This window comes from Pseudophryne corroboree, chromosome 3 (genome assembly GCF_028390025.1).
Source record: "Pseudophryne corroboree isolate aPseCor3 chromosome 3, aPseCor3.hap2, whole genome shotgun sequence".
NCBI classification, from domain to species: Eukaryota; Metazoa; Chordata; class Amphibia; order Anura; family Myobatrachidae; genus Pseudophryne; species Pseudophryne corroboree.
In genome coordinates this window covers 367,282,971-367,302,438 of record NC_086446.1, presented here as the reverse complement: position 1 = coordinate 367,302,438, position 19,468 = coordinate 367,282,971, and the positions used below count along the sequence as shown (strand labels likewise).

Sequence of the window (19,468 nt, the reverse complement as noted above, 5' to 3'; positions counted from 1 at the left end):
ATTCTTAGATTGATAATCTCAGTTTTTTCTAACAAGAGACCTTTTGAAATGCTTAGCTCGTTATTATTGAAATTATTAGAAGTGCAAAGAGGAGGGGTAATATATATATATATATATATACACACACACACACACACACATACATACATACATACATACATACATACATACACACACATACAGATGTATCCACATACATCTTTGCTATATCCCGCCATGTATGGAATGGTTATGGCATGCCATAGACTCAGAGATTTAGCCATGCCTTGTGATTTTTCTTAATTTGCTATTTTAATATGTTACTTTATACATACTAGGTGATTCATCGCGCCCTACAGGCACTCTTCACATCGTCAGAAGGGGCTACGCCCCCTTAACCCTTGCACGCCCTTGTGGTGTGCAATATTTTTATTATATGAAGTATTACCTCCAATCATAATTGTGTAAGTGGCTAAATATGGCATGGACAAAGGGCGTGCAATGGTTAAGAGGTCGAAGCGCCTTGCAATGGCGTGAACATCGCACGCAGGGCTTGATGAATCACCTACTAGGTGCTGTAGTTGGGGGAGACACGGATGGGGTCCGGGGGTGCCGCAAGTGGGGGATGAGCGGTTGCGGGGGTGCTGCGGGTGGGGGAGGGGCTGGTGCGGTGGTGCCACAGGTGGGGGAGGGTGCGTGGGTGCCGCGGGTGGGGGAGGGGCGGGGGTGGAGGTCTGTAGCCACCGCGGGTGCTGGAGGAGGGGTGTGGGGGGGGCTGTGGATGGGGCCCGGAGGTACTGCGAGTGCGGGAGGGGCGGGTAATGCTTCTCCTCCTGGAAGCAGCTAAGCTGCGGTCCTCCATTTGGCAGTGGCTCTCCCGGAGACTCGCACAGCAGCCAGTCATTATTGTTAGCGCTGGTGTCACAACGCGCCGCATTACAGGGAAGAAGAGGCACTCAATAAACTACATCTCCCAGCAGCCATAAGGGCCAGAATGCTTTGGCGCTAAGGGCTGCTGGGAGCTGTAGTGTGTATTTCCCTGTAATGCGGTGCGTTGGGACACCTGCGCTAACAATAGTGACTGGCTGGCAGAACTGACTTACTCGCTGAATCAATGTAAAATGTAAGAGTGCTGTGCAGTGTCAGTGACACTGCACACCCACTGCACTGCACAGCAGTGTCACCTTTTACATTGATTTAGCGGCGAGATATTACCCTCCGCGATATCACCCTCCGCGATATCACCCACTCTATCCGTTACATTAACCATCTCGGGGCTTCCAGGCTGGCAGCCCAGGTGCTGAGTTGCGGAGTCAGGGCCTCTGTGGATCTGGGCACGGCTGTGGCGGGGAGGCACTTCTATGACATCACGCACAGAGGAGACTCCAGGGCTCTCAAGAGTATGCGGCGCAGGGAGGGCTATGAAAGCCTTCTGCTGCGCTGCTTTCAAACACATCTATGCCGGTGGCCACAGCAGCTTTTGCTCCACCTGCGCCGTGGCTAGGGAGTGGGGATTGTTGATGCCAGAGGGGGCAGGTGGACTGGCAGTGGGACATAGGACACTGCAGTAAAAGGTTTGTCTTTTCCCTATCTACAGCGCAGAGACTTGCTGCAGATGCAGTGGCATACCCTCCAACTGTATCTTTTTGTCAGGTACAGTACCTTTTTTTTATATTCTGTACCGATTTTTGGCTCTCCAAACTTCCATTGAAAGTATAGGAAAGGGGGCGTGACCACGCCACTTTAACAGTGACCACGCCCCCTTTTTGAATTTGTACTGATTTTTATGTGTAAATTGTTGGAGGGTATGTTGCTGCAGATGCAGTGGGCCTATTTTGGGGTGTGGACCTGGACCTGCAGCTCCATCAGCCCTATTGTTAATCCTCTCTGGGAACACACAGCAGCCAAAGGGCAGAGCCTCCCATTGGATGTAACCTGTGTGGGAGGGCGTTTCTCGCCCAATCAGCTGTGGACTGGGTGTGATAGACCTGCTAACCCAATGAGAGCTCCTAGCCACGCCCAGCATTATAAATACAGGCACAGAGTCACAGGGCTATTATATAGGAGATGCTATTATGGCAAACAAAATTTTAAAATCCACCCAATCGCTATTCGTGAAAAACAGCTTAGCCGTGTTTTGCATGTTGTGCCAAATTTAGCAAAATAGCAAAGATGTAAGTAAGCACATCTGTATATATATCTTGAGATTGATAGTTTCTTCAAAAGTCCTGGACCTGCTGAAAGGACACTGTATTCACCAATAGTAATAATTTCCAATTAGCATACATTTGAAAGGATACTAAAATAATTTTCTTCTCATAAAAGAACCAATTAGCTCCTCAAGCTATGAATTAAGTAGGAGCAATTCTTTGGGTTTAATTACCCCTACTAGAAGCAATCAACAGGAGTCAATTGACCTTGGATTTGAACACCCCTGATGAAGTCATTTTCGACGAAACACATTGGAGGCCATGCATTCTGTTAGATCGGAGGTCAACAAAGACTTTTTGCCCACTAAGACAAACACACTGATAACAAACGTAAGCAATGTATACGTTGTATGGATAAACTTTTTAAAGTTTTAATGCTTTTAAGAAGTATGTTTGAATAAACTGAATATATGGTTATTTGGTTGTAAGAGGAAATATTGTTTTTATATCAAGAACTATCGGTCATCAGCAAAAGTTGTATTTAAACCAAGCGCCCCTGTAGATACATCTGTTCTATTTCTATCTTTGCAAGGTCGGGTTCTGGGAGAAGACAATCTTCAAGGTGTTTCGCGGCCTAGCCTGTATATTATATTGCACTGTACTAAAAATAAGATTAAAGAGCACAGTATATAAAATATCGGCAAGCTTGACAGAATCACAGTGGCAAGTATGATACTGGCAATTTGTAAGTGAAGTTAGTAGCAAAGCTGGGTGTAATAGTTTTAAAATGACGGAATTTGCTGTAACATAGTTATAGAATTGTGTACAGGGAGAACTGATATGACACCAGATGACGATATACTTCCCTTGATATTAATTTTCCCATTTGTTACAATGAAGGTAATTGTAGTCAGTACCTGCTTAGGCTTAATATTCACGTAGGCAGTCATCTTAGGAACTCAGCATTGCCTAAACCGGATAACTCGATAATGCTGTATGTGTGAGCTGAATCCGCTGCCCAGACCAGAAGGCACCGCACCACAGGGTAGAGGGACCTCTTCTCTTATTGGGCAAAACTCCCACTCCAAGGCACCACTTGCTGTCCATTTACCTAAGTCAGTGATCTCCAACCCGTAGCTAGCGAGCTACCGTTATCTCGCCGTAGTATTTTTGGTAGCTCACAGAGTGCATGGCCTTCATTTTTAATATGGTGTCGGCCGTCAGCCAATCAGAGCTCGTGGACCGGCAGTGGCGGCACCTGATTAGCTGCCGGAGCGCGAGTTTTGATTGGCTCACTTACTGGCACCATATTTTCAATGCCCGCCGCCGCCGGAGACTCTGTCACCCTCACCGGACTTCACAGGAGAGGCGCGCGCTGCGCTCTCTTCCCCTTCTGTCCCTCATACAGGAGGAGCAGCACCGGCGGCAGTAGAAGAAGCCAGCAAGGGTTAATACTGTGTGGAGCACTGTATTGGACACTGCAAGGGGCATTATTTGTGTATCTGGCACTGCAGGGGGCATTATTTGAGTATATGGCACTTCTGGGAGGCATTATTTGAATATCTGGCACTGCTGAGGGGCATTATTTGTGTATCTGGCACTACGTGGGGGGGCATTACTTGTAGTTGTGAGGCCACACCCATTTTTGCAGGAATGCACGCGCATTGGGGGGAGGGGGTAGCTCCTTCAGAGGTTTTATTTTCCGAAAGTAGCTCATACCCCAATTCAGGTTGGAGACCACTGACCTAAGTCATCAGCTGAAAGATTTGCTCACTTCCAGTTCTCGGCTACAAGTGTGCATTCCACCCGTGTTTCACCATGAAAATGGTCATCTGATGTGTTTCTCCACCCTGTAACATGGTGGTTTCATCAGAGGGTTGATTGGGTGTGATGGAGGTATATAAAAGTACTAAGCAACACCCAATCAACCCTCTGATGAAACCCCTTTGTCATAGGGTGGAGAAACATTAGTACAGTATGTGGCAGGAATATTTTCTTCAAAAGTACATATCAAACATTAATACAGTGCATCCAAACAAAGGTTATGTTTTGCTTAAAGTCCATCAGGGGTACATATTTTTTTGCTGTTAATCCACAAATGGAACGACCATTCAGCCATCAGGTAAGGGTCAAGTTTCCTAAAACAAATTATTATTATTTATTTATTTATTTAATTGGCATCACAAGGGTTCTATAGCACCTAACAAAGTACATAACCAAATGAGCAAAACAAGAAAATAAGGACTTAGGAAAGTATCCAATTAGCTGCGATAATGCGGTATTACAATATTTTTCACATTTGGGATAATTCAGTATCCAATTAGCTGCGAAATGTTATTGGCAAACATTCTCCATAAGGTTTATCGCAAATTTCTCTTCACCATTTCAGAGCAGGTGATGAGTAGTACAAAATCCCTATTTTAAAGTAAAAATATGGGGATTTGGTTCAGAACGCCTGGGAAACACCCCGAATGACTAATTAGGCACTTAGATGTTTTTAATTATTTTTAATTGGCCAATAATAACATGTCATTTTAGGGGTAAAAAAAATGGGGTAAAAAAGATGCGAAAGTGTTTTTAGGCTTGTAGGTGGGAGTAATCAGTTTCCATTTTTTTTAAAGTCCCTTAAAATAACCCAAATAAATACTTATATCCATTTTTATATACCCCAGATTTTATTAATTTTGTTGAAAAAAATTTAGCTTTGTATCATTTTTTTACATTTGTAATAAAAGTGCATAAAACAGCCATTTGACCCAATTTAATTACACCAAATACTTTTATTATGGTGACTAATAGACTTCTATAATGTTTTCCTATATTAGTTTAGCTTTTTGAGGGGCACATGCAGATTACCCCATTTTCTCTTACATCCTAGATCAGGGGTGGGGAACCTCAGGCCCGCGGGCCGTATAAGGCCCTCAGAGCCACTTGATCCGGCCCGGTCAGGCTCACCTAACCACGGAGATGCTGGGCGCCCACTGAGATTTTGTTACTAGCGGGCTCCCGGCTTCTTCCCCTCAGCAGCAGCCGAAGGCAGGAGCTCACTCCTGAGCTCCGGCTTCCGGCAGTGTGTTTCTGCGGATGTGCGGTGCTATGGGAGAGAGGTCATGACGTCTCTCCCATAGTTCTGAGGAGCAGGCAGCCAAGTGGAGGGCAACGGTCTGGAAGCAGGAGCGGGGCTGGTGAGTATTGTGGGGGTTTTTCTTTTAATGTGTGTGTGTAAGCGGCGCTACTAGAGGGCATATCTAATGGAGCATATTTAATGGGGAATAACAACTGACTGGGGGCATATCTAATGGGTCATAACAACTGGCTGGGGGCATATCTAATGTGGCATCACAAGTGACTGGGGGCATATGCACTGGGGGCATAACAACTGACAGGGGGTATATCTATGGGGGGCATAACTACTGACTGGGGCATAACTACTGGGGGCAGGCTATTTTTTAAGTTGATAATTTTTGTATGGCCCCCGAAGGATTTTATAAATATCCAAATGGCCCTTGGTAGAAAAAAGGTTCCCCACCCCTGTCCTAGAGGATACTGGGGATCCATTTAGTACCATGGGGTATAGATAGGTCCACTAGGAGCCATGGTCACTTTAAGAATTTGATAGTGTGGGCTGGCTCCTCCCTCTATGCACCTCCTACCAGTTTAGAAAATGTGCCTGGAGGAGCCGGTCACGCTTATGGAAGCTTCTGAAGAGTTTTCTGCATTTGTTTTTCTGTTTGTTGTTTTCAGGCAGGGCTGGATGGCACCAGCCTGCCTGCTTCGTGGGAATTAGGGGGAAGAACGGCCCAACCTCTTGAAGGGTTAATGGTCCCATTCCTCGCTGACAGGACACTAGCTCCTGAGGGAATTGTTCGCAAGCCCCACCACGGCGCGTGTACATTCCCACAGCACGCCGCCACCCCTAACAGAGCCAGAAGAAGAAGGGTGATGAGTATTAATACGGCGTCCCAGTTAGCGGGTCGTCAGCCATTATAGCGGCATGAGAGTACGGAGACGCAGAGGCAGAACTCTGGGAGGCAACGAGTCATCTGCCGCCGGGCTCCTGCTCTGAAGGGGGGCACCTCTCCTCCCATTCTGTGACACCATTGAATTAAGTTAATTGATAGCTGACGCCGTCTTTTCAGTGGCCGACTTCCTCACTGGTCCCTGCACCTTACAAATCACACCCTCTTTATTATACACATTTTACAAGTGTCACACCCAGGATTAGAAACCACAACCTATTACATTGGAAGCAGACACCTTACTGATGAAGCTGTTTGCTTCTGTATAGGAAATATGATAATTTTAACTATATGAAGATACTTCTCTGACAATTACACGTAACTTCATATAGTTAGCATTCTCACGCTTCCTCTACAGGAGCAAATAGCTCCTTCAGTAAAGTGTCTGCTGTTAGTGTAACAGGTCATGGGTTCTAACCCTGGGTATGACTGCTAAGAAATGTGTGATTTAAAATAAAAAAACAATTAAATGTATAAATACACTATATACATTTTTTTCAGAACACTCCATACACACACACACACACACACACACACACACACACACACACATTTATCTTGATATAGGAAACAGGGGGGCACCAATATTTATCTTGCCTCCGGGCAACTGGGACGAACTTACGCCACTGCGGAGACGCACAGCTTCTAACCGGGGCAGATTGCGTCTCCAGACTAAGTACACAACTGCGTCTCAGTACACCGTACACAGTACCCACACTGGCAATCAAAGCCTTAAAACGGATCTGTCTCCATATTAAGCACAAAATTACCTCAGCCAGTATTAAAAAAAAATTGGGAAGACCACGCGCCATTGAAGGGGCAGGGCTTCACTATGAGAGGATCCAGCAGCTCACCAGCGCCATTTTCCCTCTGCAGTGGAAAAAGATGCTGACTGACAGGGACGTGCAGCTCCTCCAGTGTGACTCCAGATTACCTCAGCGGTACCAGGGGGTCATAGCATTGGAGTGATTATTAGTGTACTAAGTCCCCAATCTGGGTACTTAGTCAGCGACCCAGCTAAGCTTGGCATTAGCAATAAGGGCGCTGTGTGCTGGCTCCAAAATATCTCTGTGTCTCCCTGGAAGGGCTATTTGTAGGTTAATTGTGCTTTTAACCTTTCAGTGTGTGTGTGTGCTGTCACATTTACAATATGTCAGACAAAGAGTGTGTTTCACGTACGGCAGAGTGTTCTCTTCCCCAGGGAGCTCACTACTATGAACTCAGTGTAGTGCACCTTCTCAGGCTAGCGGGGCTGAACCAGCGTGGCTGGATTCCATTAAAGGAATGATTTCCAATATCACTAATAAATTGTCCCGAAATGAGAAAGAGACGCAATACTTAAGACAGTCTGTGGATGAGTTTATGAACAGAGACTCAGTCCCCAAACAAGCGTCTCAGTCCCCTGCCATTTGTCCGCAAAAACGAACTCTGGCCCATATCCTGCAGTCTGACTCTGACGCTGAGGGGTCGGACATGGAGGAGGGGGAGGTGGATTCAGAAGGAGGGGATGCTTGTAACGATTTCTAGAGTTCTCTGTGTGTGCGTGCTTGGAAAGATGTCAGCTGAAGCCAGGTGAAAATTAAGTAAAGTTTATTGTGGAAAAAGTGGTGGTAAAAATAAATATAAACTGGATGCTTGATTACATGGAACAAAACACGATAAATGGAATATTTCAGGTTAAACATAGATGCAAAATAAACATGAAGAAATCCGGGTTTAAATCAAGCAGGGGAAAAATAACATACCAAAAATGAAGTGATCAGGCAGGAATGGAAACAAACTGCAAATAATAGTCCAGAAATGTAGATGTTGAACTGGCAGGGTAAGAAGTCCAGAAGCAAGGCACATGCGTTTTAGCAAACTGCAGGGAAGTCTCCAAGAAGCAAATAAGGCAGAATCTGGACAGGGTTACTGGAGAGAGCCCAGTCTCACTCCATACGGAACCGCAATGATCTGCAACTAAGTGCCTGTGAGCTGGAGTTAAATAGCAGCAGGGTGTTGGGCTCCAGGTGCACACAATCAGGTAATTACCCTGCAGAGGCAGTGTGCAACTGCCATTCAGACCTGAGGCAACAAGTGAGACCCCTAGAGGCAGGAATGAGGTAATGCAAGGCAAAACAAAACACAAATATTCCTAACATTATCCCCCCCTTAAACAGGCGGATTCCAGACGCCTCAAAGTTCACCTTCTCTTCTTTTTTCCTTTTTTCTTTCTGGGTTGCCTAACCCTATTTGAAGGTGTCACAAAGACACTATTAGGCAATACAGGTCCATCAAAAACGAGTCTCGGATCATCCAGAAGCTCACTCTCAGAGTCGGAGCCACCACCCAGCGGTAGAACGGACCTCTTATTTTCCTGGATGGAATCAAGAGCGGATGGTAAACTTGTAGATGTTAAACTTGCCAAGCAATCTGCGTGAACACCTAGAGATACCTGCCCACATCTGAAAAACTGAGGGTGCTCCCCAGACTGCAAAGGCAGGTTCTCAGAGGGGCACACCTTAGTAGATTCATCTAGGAGCGTGAGGACAGTTGGTGGACTGAATCTTTCGGTCACAGCCTTGAGGAAACCGGGCAAATCTTGTAACACTGGATCTCCCTTATCTATAAGACCATTTACCCACTTCAAGGCCCTCCCTCTGAATCTCATACATAAGTTAGCAATGATATCAATAGGGGACAAGTCATCAAAACTCAGATAATATCTGAAGAGAGCTAAACAGTGAGATATTTCCATAAAAGTAAGGCAGATCCTCGGGCAAATCTTGGATCTCGAGCATGGCAGGCACCTCTATCTGGTGTTGGACAGGCGGAACCCCCTCCTGGGGCTGGACAGGCGGAACCCCCTCCTGGGGCTGGACAGGCGGAACCCCCTCCTGGGGCTGGACAGGCGGAACCCCCTCCTGGGGCTGGACAGGCGGAACCCCCTCCTGGGGCTGGACAGGCAGAACCCCCTCCTGGGGCTGGACAGGCAGAACCCCCTCCTGGGGCTGGACAGGCAGAACCCCCTCCTGGGGCTGGACAGGCAGAACCCCTTCCTGGGGCTGGACAGGCAGAACCCCTTCCTGGGGCTGGACAGGCAGAACCCCTTCCTGGGGCTGGACAGGCAGAGCCCCCTCCTGGGGCTGGACAGGCAGAGCCCCCTCCTGGGGCTGGACAGGCAGAGCCCCCTCCTGGGGCTGGACAGGCCTTGGCCGGACCTCTGGCAAGGTGGACACCTCTCGGACCTCTGGCAAGGCGGGCACCTCTCGGACCTCTGGCAAGGCGTGGACCTCTGGCAAGGCGGGCACCTCTCGGACCTCTGGCAAGGCGAGCACCTCTCGGACCTCTGGCAAGGCGTGGACCTCTGGCAAGGCGGGCACCTCTCGGACCTCTGGCAAGGCGGGCACCTCTCGGACCTCTGGCGAAGCGGGCACCTCTCGGACCTCTGGCGAAGCGGGCACCTCTCGGACCTCTGGCGAAGCGGGCACCTCTCGGACCTCTGGCGAAGCGGGCACCTCTCGGACCTCTGGCGAAGCGGGCACCTCTCGGACCTCATGCCGTGAGGCAAGGGCAACGGGGACCTCATGCCGTGAGGCAAGGGCAACGGGGACCTCATGCCGTGAGGCAAGGGCAACGGGGACCTCATGCCGTGAGGCAAGGGCAACGGGGACCTCATGCCGTGAGGCAAGGGCAACGGGGACCTCATGCCGTGAGGCAAGGGCAACGGGGACCTCATGCCGTGAGGCAAGGGCAACGGGGACCTCATGCCGTGAGGCAAGGGCAACGGGGACCTCATGCCGTGAGGCAAGGGCAACGGGGACCTCATGCCGTGAGGCAAGGGCAACGGGGACCTCATGCCGTGAGGCAAGGGCAGCAGGGACCTCATGCCGTGAGGCAAGGGCAGCAGGGACCTCATGCCGTGAGGCAAGGGCAGCAGGGACCTCATGCCGTGAGGCAAGGGCAGCAGGGACCTCATGCCGTGAGGCAAGGACAGCAGGGACCTCATGCCGTGAGGCAAGGGCAGCAGGGACCTCATGCCGTGAGGCAAGGGCAGCAGGGACCTCATGCCGTGAGGCAAGGGCAGCAGGGACCTCATGCCGTGAGGCAAGGGCAGCAGGGACCTCATGCCGTGAGGCAAGGGCAGCAGGGACCTCATGCCGTGAGGCAAGGGCAGCAGGGACCTCATGCCGTGAGGCAAGGGCAGCAGGGACCTCATGCAGTGAGGCAAGGGCAGCAGGGACCTCATGCCCAAAGGCAAGGGCAGCAGGGACCTCATGCCCGAAGGCAAGGGCAGCAGGGACCTCATGCCCGAAGGCAAGGGCAGCAGGGACCTCATGCCCGAAGGCAAGGGCAGCAGGGACCTCATGCTCGAAGGCAAGGGCAGCAGGGACCTCATGCCCGAAGGCAAGGGCAGCAGGGACCTCATGCCCGAAGGCAAGGGCAGCAGGGACCGACACCCCTCCTGGGGTCGCAGGGCCGGACACCCCTCCTGGGGTCGCCTGGCCGGACACCCCTCCTGGGGTCGCCTGGCCGGACACCCCTCCTGGGGTCGCCTGGCCGGACACCCCTCCTGGGGTCGCTTGGCCGGACACCCCTCCTTTCGAAATTTGAGCACCACAGTGGCATAACTGAGCAGAATTTGGCACTATGGCAGAATGAGGAAAGCTCTTTTTATGTTTGCGAGCAGGACATAACTGAATAAAATGTCCCGACCTGCCGCAATAAAAACAGAGCTTCTTATCCCTTCTATGTCTCCTTTCTTCCTCAGAGAGACTGGGTCGTGGAAAACTCCAAAACTTGCCTTTGCTTACGCTAGAAAAACAGCAGCCAGAATTGAGAGTACCAGACTGATCTTTTCCCCTTTTTTCCTGCGTCTCCTTAAAGGGAGCAGGTAACCTTACTGAATCTTCAGGCAGAGCAGACAGTATCTCTGAAGATAGGATTTGAATACCCTCCAGTTTCTCTCTGAAATCCACCAGCAATGCAGAACTCAAAAACGGCAAAAACTTGAGAGGCAGGGAACCTTTCTGAAGTGAAGCCATTTTATGAGATTCAGCTGAATCAAAACAAAACTCCTGCACACGTTTATTTTGGCAGATCATTCTGTACTGATTTCTAGAGTTCTCTGTGTGTGCGTGCTTGGAAAGATGTCAGCTGAAGCCAGGTGAAAATTAAGTAAAGTTTATTGTGGAAAAAGTGGTGGTAAAAATAAATATAAACTGGATGCTTGATTACATGGAACAAAACACGATAAATGGAATATTTCAGGTTAAACATAGATGCAAAATAAACATGAAGAAATCCGGGTTTAAATCAAGCAGGGGAAAAATAACATACCAAAAATGAAGTGATCAGGCAGGAATGGAAACAAACTGCAAATAATAGTCCAGAAATGTAGATGTTGAACTGGCAGGGTAAGAAGTCCAGAAGCAAGGCACATGCGTTTTAGCAAACTGCAGGGAAGTCTCCAAGAAGCAAATAAGGCAGAATCTGGACAGGGTTACTGGAGAGAGCCCAGTCTCACTCCATACGGAACCGCAATGATCTGCAACTAAGTGCCTGTGAGCTGGAGTTAAATAGCAGCAGGGTGTTGGGCTCCAGGTGCACACAATCAGGTAATTACCCTGCAGAGGCAGTGTGCAACTGCCATTCAGACCTGAGGCAACAAGTGAGACCCCTAGAGGCAGGAATGAGGTAATGCAAGGCAAAACAAAACACAAATATTCCTAACAATGCTGCTCTGTCACAGGGAGTAGAGGCTCTTATAGAAGCTATCAGAGATGTTCTGCAAATTCCTGATAAGGTGACAGAGGAGTGTGAGGAATCTTATTTTAATGTAAAAAATAAGTCCTCAGTTACTTTACCTGTGTCAAAGGAATTGAATACCCTGTTTGAAGAACCGTGGGTTAATCCTGATAAGAAATGTCAAATCCCTAAAAGGTTACTCTCATCTTTTCCTTTTCGTCTTGAGGATAGGAAAAAATGGGAAAGTCCACCAATAGTGGATGCATCAGTGTCCAGGTTGTCGCGAAAAATTGTATTACCTGTCCATGGTGCGGCCTCCCTGAAAGACATGGCTGATCATAAAATTGAGACTACACTCAAATTCTTGTACTCAGCTGCTGGGGTGGCCCAGAGACCTACTATAGCATGTGTGTGGATTACTAAAGCCATTGCTAAATGGTCAGGTAACCTAATTGAGGGGTTGGATTCCTTATCTACAGGTGGAGATTGTTTTACTTCTGCAACATATACAGGACAGGACACTGCAAACTTTTTGGTGGAAGTAGGTTTGCTTAATGCACGCACCACTGCTATGGCAGTGTCAGCACGCAGGGGCTTATGGTTACACCAGTGGACTGCGGACGCGGATTCCAGGAAAGGCGTGGAAGGTCTACCCTTCACAGGGGAGGCCTTATTTGGAGACAAACTAGACAAATGGATCTCCAAAGCTACTGCGGGTAAGTCCACATATCTTCCTTCTGTAACTCCCCCAACCAGGAAGACCTACTCAGGACCTACTCTACAGTCCTTTTGGACTGCCAAGTTTAAAGGCAAAGTCAGAGGATCTTCTACAGCCAACAGAGGCACTAGAGGTAAACCACGCAAACCAGCAACTGCCGGTTCTCAGGAACAGAGCTCCAGCTCTGCTTCCTCAAAGCCTTCAGCATGACGGTGGACAGCGATGCCTGGAAGACTGGCAGGTGGGAGCCTGACTAAAAAATTCAGTCACATATGGACAACATCATGCCAGGATCCCTGGGTCATAGATCTTATTTCCCAGGGCTACAGGCTGGAGTTTCAGGAACTCCCACCTCAGATTCTTCAAATCAGGCTTACCAGTTTCACAAGAGGCAAGTATAACCATACAGGATGCCATTCAAAAACTGGTACAGACTCAGGTCATTGTTCAAGTTCCACCTCATCTCCAAAACAAGGAATATTATTCCAACTTGTTTGTGATACCGAAACCAGATGGTTCTGTAAGGCAGATTTTGAATCTAAAATCGTTGAACCCGTACTTATGAGTGTTCAAATTCAAGATGGAGTCTCTGAGAGCAGTGATCTCAGGTCTGGAGGAGGGGGAAATTCCTAGTGTCTCTAGTGTACCTTCACATTCCCATCTAGCCGCCTCACCAGGCCCTGCCTTTTGGTCTCTCCACGGCACCGAGGGTGTTCACCAAGGTGATGGCAGAGATGATGTTTCTCCTTTGCAAGCAGGGAGTGAACATAATTCCGTGCCTGGACGATCTTCTGATAAAGGCACCATCCAGGGAGAGGTTGTTGAACAGCATTGGCCTCACAACCAAACTACTCCTGGATCACGGGTGGATTCTAAATCTTCCGAAATCTCACTTAGAGCCACTCGGAGGCTCCCATTTCTGGGACTGATACTGGACACACAGTCGCAGAAAGTTTTTCTTCCATTGGTAATCCAGTCAATGGTTCAGGATGTCCTGAAGCCAACCCGGATATCGGTGCATCTATGCATTCGCCTTCTGTGGAAAATGGTGGCCTCTTACGAGGCACTTCAGTATGGAAGGTTTCATGCAAGACCCTTCCAGCTTGATCTGTTGGACAAATGGTTCAGATCCCATTTTCACATGCACCAGAGGATCTGTCTGTCTCCAAAGGCCAGGATCTCCCTTCTGTGGTGGCTACAGACTTCTCACCTAATCGAGGGCTGACGGTTTGGGATTCAGAATTGGATTCTGCTAACCATGGACGCTAGCCTCAAACGTTGGGGAACAGTCACCCAGGGGGTGAAGTTTCAAGGAAGATGGTCAAGTCAGGAAGTCATCCTTCCAATCAACATTCCGGAACTCAGGGCTATATACAACGCCCTTCTGCAGGCCTCATATCTTCAAGATCGGGCCATTCAGGTCCAGTCGGACAATGTGACTGCAGTGACGTACATAAACAGACAGGGCGGAACGAAAAGCAGTCAAGAATTCTCCTCTGGGCAGAATAACACACTGCAGCATTGTCGGCGTACTTCATTCCGTGAGTAGACAATTGGGAAGCAGATTTCCTCAGCAGACACGACCTGCACCCGGGGGAGTGGGGCCTTCACCCGGAGGTGTTCAGGTGCTTGACACGACAATGGGGATGTCCAAAAATCAACATGATGGCCTCTCATCTCAACAAGAAGCTCAAGCGGTATTGTTCCAGGTCGAGAGACCCACAGGCAGTGGACGCTCTGACGACTCCATGGGTCTATCAGATGGTGCACGTGTTTCCTCCACTTCCTCTGATCCCAAGAATTCTGAAAATAATAAAAAGGGAAAAGGTTCAAGCAATTCTCATTTCTCCGGACTGGCCAAGAAAGGCCTGGTACGCGGACCATCTGGAGATGCTCCTCGAAGATCCGTGGCCTCTACCTCTTCGAGAGGATCTTCTGCAACAGGGCCCGTTCGTCTATCAAGACTTACCACAGCTACGTTTGACGGCATGGAAGTTGAACGGCTGATTCTAGCCAGGAGAGTCATCCCTGACAAGGTCATCCCGACTATGATTCAAGCCAGGAATAGGGTAACGTCTAAACATTACCGGCGTATTTGGAAGAAATACGTCTCTTGGTGTGGGAGAAGAAAATATTCTGGGATGTTTCCTGCTTTTTCTGCAGTTGGGTGTGGATGTAGGCCTATGTCTGAGCTCCATAAAAGTCCAGATTCTGGCCTTGTCCATTTTCTTTCAGAAACAATTGGCTCCTCTCCCTGAACCGTTATAGGAGGTAGACGTTAAATATCTTCGGTGGAAGACCATCACACTGTTGGCCTTGGCTTCAGCAAGACGTGTCGGAGCTGGGGGCGCTGTCTTACAAGAGCCCCTATTTAGTTTTCCATGAGGACAGAGCTGACCTCAGGAGTCGTCAGCAATTTCTTCTTAAAGTGGTGTCTGCGTTTCACATCAACCAACCTATTGTGGTTCCGGTAGTTACAGACACCTCTGTTACTTCAAAGTCTTTGGATGTTGTGAGGGCTTTGAAGGTGTATGTGAAGAGAACAGCTCGTCACAGGAAATCGGACTCTGTTCTTTACAATCCCAATAAGATTGGGTGTCCTGCTTCGAAGCAGTCAATTGCGCGATGGATCAGGCTCACTATCCAGCATACTTATTCCACGGCAGGACTGCCGGTTCCTAAATCTGTACAGGCCCACTCTACTAGGTCGGTGGGTTCTTCTTAAACGGCTGCCCGCGGTGTCTTGGCCTTACAGCTCTGCCGAGCAGCTACTTGGTCAGGTTCAAACACGTTTGCAAAGTTCTACAAGTTCGATACTTTGGCCTCTGAGGACCTTCAGTTTGGTCAATCAGTTCAGCAGGAACCTCAGCACTCTCCCACCCGGTTTGGGAGCTTTGGTACTTCCCCATGGTACTAAATGGTTCCCAGTATACTCTAGGACGCAAAAGAAAATAGGATTTGAATTACCTACCGGTAAATGCTGTTCTCGTAGTCCGTAGAGGATACTGGGCGCTCGCCCGGGGCTTCCTTCTTCCTGCGCTGTTACTTGGCTAAGTATTGTTGTTTGGTTCAGCTGTTGCTGTTCCTGTTTCAAGTTTGGTTAGCTTGGCTTTCTTCTTGTATGTGCTGGTTCGGAATCTCATCACTATCCTTTTATATCCTTCTCTCAAAGTATGTCCGTCTCCTCGGGCACAGTTTCCTAGACCGAGTCTGGTAGGAGGGGCATAGAGGGAGGAGCCAGCCCACACTATCAAATTCTTAAAGTGCCCATGGCTCCTAGTGGACCTGTCTATACTAAATGGATCCACAGTATCCTCTATGGACTACGAGAAAAGGATTTACCGATGGGTAATTAAAATCCTAATTTCTCCTCTGGTTTTGCTGGCTACAATTATTGCACAAATCCCGTTATCGCCATTTTGGAATAGGATAGGTGCAAAAAATGGGAGTGCGCAGTCTGCGATAAGCTGTTTTTTTCGGGAGATAAGTGCGATAACTTTAGCTGAGTCATGCATTATCTCAGCAAATTAGATACCCCCCTTACAGTACAAGACAATGTAGGTCAAGTACCTGGTATATAAACATTGTATATAAACATTGCTGCATCAGGGGACAGGATCCTGATATAATCAGTAGGGTGGAAGAAACCGAGGGTTAGGTGCCATTGTAGGATGCTGTTAGGTGCTGTTGTACGGAGTATGGGGTTGAAAATAGCCAAGAGAGGGAAAAGCATGAGGAGAGGAATGAAAATGTATTCTTACTGTATGTTGTTTAATGAGGCTTTATGCCGAACACCCTTTTAAAAATGTGCATTAGCAAACATCTCAGGAAAAATGTGGCCAAGTTTATACACAGGATAACAGTCAGGGGTTAAAGTGAGCTGGAACGGGGAGGAACTGCGTTACGGCAGTTCCATTTGGAGACGGAACGCTGTTCTGTCCCCTCCAGGTCACATAACCCGGTTAGCCCGGCACCGCAGGGAAATGCCGGGCACCTGGCTCCCTCTCCACAGCGGCAGCCGGAGGCAGGAGCTCACTCCTGAGCTCCGGCTTTTGGCTCTGGAAGTGTGCACTATGGGAGAGACGTCATGACGTCTCTCCCATAGTTCAGAGGAGCGGGTGCCAGGTGGAGGGCAGCGGTCTGGAAGCAGGAGCGGGGCTTGGTAAGTATTGGTTGTTTTTTATGTTTGTGTAAGCGGCTTCTACAGGGGGCATTACCAGTGGGGGCATAACTACGGTGGCAAAACTACAGGGGCTACACTACAGGAGCTAAACTACAGGGGACATAACTAAAGGGGGGCTAAACTACAGGGTGCATAACTACAGGGGCTGTAACTACATGGACTAAACTACAGGGGGCATAACTACTGGGAGCATTACCTCTGGAGGCTAAACTACAGGGTGGCTAAACTACAGGGTGCATAACTACATGGGTTTGAACTGCAGGGGACATAACTACTGGGGGCTAAATTACAGGGGCTATAACTACCTGGGGGGCTAAACTACTAGCGGCATAACTACTGGGGGAAATACCACTGGGAGCATAACTATTGGGAGGGCTAAACTACTAGGGGCATAACTACTGGGGCATTACCACTGGGGGCTAAACTACAGGGGGACTAAACTGCTGGGGGCTTAACTACATGGGGCTAAATGACTGGGGTCATAACTACGGGGGGCATTACTATAGACAACACTACTATAGGGGCATTACTACACAGGGGCATTACCACTAAAGGCATTACTACTGGGGACACTACTAATGAGGGCATTGTATATGGGGCACTTCATAAGGGGCATCACTACTGAGGACATAAGGATCATTACTACTGGGGGCATTGAATAAGGGGCACAGCTACTTTGGACTCTATATAAGGGCACTACCACTGTGGGCACTACCACAAACAGTGGACATTGCATAAGGGGCACTACTACTGTGGGCATTGTATAAGGGGCGCTACTGCTGTGGGCATCATGTGTATTAGGGTTGCTACTACTGTGGGCTTTGTGTATAAGGGGCATTAATGTGTGCCAGAACATGAATAAGAGACACCACTACTATGTGGTGTAATGTGAATAAGATTGTGCTACTGTGCAGAATAATTTGAATTGGGGATACTACTGCGTGACCATGCCCCTTTTATTTTTAAGACTACGCCACTTTTGGGGGGCACGCGCAATCCTTTTATTACATGGGTGCCGGGGAGGGTGAGCACTGATAATAGTCCTATCTGTTTAAACAGTACTTTGCTTAAAACTACACATTAAAGTGGGTATTTTGCAAACATTAATGTACTAACTTCATACCCCAATGCATTGGAAACACATACCGTATATACTCGAGTATAAGTCGACCCGAATATAAGCTGAGGCACCTAAATTTACCACAAAAACCTGGGAAAACGTATTGACTCGAGTATAAGCCTAGGGTGGGAAATGCAGCTCTAGCCGTACACAGCCCTCATAGTGCCAGATAAGCCCCCACAGTGCCAGATGTGCCAGATATGCCCTCATACTGCCAGATATGCCCCCACAGTGCCAGATATGCCCTCGTGTTGACAGATATGCCCCACAGTGCCAGATATGCCCTCATGCTGCGCCAGATATGCCCCCACAGTGCCAGATATGCCCTCGTGTTGACAGATATGCCCCACAGTGCCAGATATGCCCTCATGCTGCCAGATATGCCCCACAATGCCAGATGTGCCAGATATGCCCCACAGTGTCAGATATGCCCTCATGCTGCCAGATATGCCCCACAGTGCCAGATGTGCCAGATATGCCCTCATGCTGCCAGATATGCCCCACAGTGCCAGATATGCCCTCATGCTGCCAGATATGCCCCACAGTGCCAGATATACCCTCATGCTGCCAGATATGCCCCACAGTGTTAGTTACTTACCCTCCGTCGCTCCCGCGCTGTCTTCTGAAGGAGGGACACAGAGGGCAGAGCGCGCGGCTCTCCTGTGTCCCTCCTGCGTCTCCAGCGGCAGCGGCGTGTGTGTATTAAAGGAAGTGCCGGTTTGTACACTTCCTTTAACACACACACGCCGCTGCCGCCGGAGACGCAGGAGGGACACAGGAGAGCCGCGCGCTGTGCCCTCCGTGTCCCTCCTAAATACTGACTTGAGTATAAGCCGAAGGGGCTTTTTCAGCACAAAAAAAAGTGCTGAAAAAGTCGGCTTATACTCGAATATATACGGTACATTAATACCTGCAGATTTATTCCACAGAAACTGTGATATTGCCCATGGAAGAGTCTGCCTAATAAGGCTGAAGAAGAGGAAGACATGGTCACTCTACAACTGATGCCTGTGTCCCCACCCATGCGCGATGGCCAGGAGCAATCAGCTGACACCACTGAGGCTGCAGCACAACTGACACCCGGAAGTGATGCAGCAGTTGAAATTCTGGAGGGCATTGCGGCATTTGAGTGAACACAGGTGGAGTTCATGGCCACACAAATGCAGCAAACCAAACCAAATGAGCACACAATTAAAGGCTATTAAACCATACATTAGTGAGTATAAATGCTAATTACCAGAGGTTTTCAACAGCCATAGGGGTATATGCAATAGCGGGCGAATCGGCAAAAAAGGCGAATTCCGGGCCGTTTTCGCCTCCAAAAATCAATTCGCCTATGCAGTGCAGTCATTTTTCGCAAAAAAACGGCCCGTCAAAATTCGCCTTTTCTCAATTCGCGTTTTTCCGAATTCGCCTTTTCTGCAATGGTACAGATGCTGCAATTCGCCTCCAGCATATTCAATTCAAGTTTGGAAATTCGCCTGCAGTGCTTTTAGACAGCAAATTCGCGATTTTCCATCCGCCACACTTTGGAGGGTGAAAACAAATAAAAAAATTTTAAACATGTTTTTT

At 48.6% G+C, this 19,468-nt stretch overlaps 1 long non-coding RNA gene across 1 annotated transcript; it reads left to right on the top strand.

Moving 5' to 3' along the window:
• The first annotated feature begins 1,396 nt into the window (after positions 1-1,396).
• Positions 1,397-19,107, top strand: LOC135057795 (uncharacterized). The gene is made up of 3 exons (XR_010244364.1): positions 1,397-1,553; positions 2,305-2,519; positions 18,826-19,107. It is a non-coding gene; the product is annotated as an uncharacterized LOC135057795 (long non-coding RNA).
• The last annotated feature ends 361 nt before the right edge of the window (positions 19,108-19,468 follow it).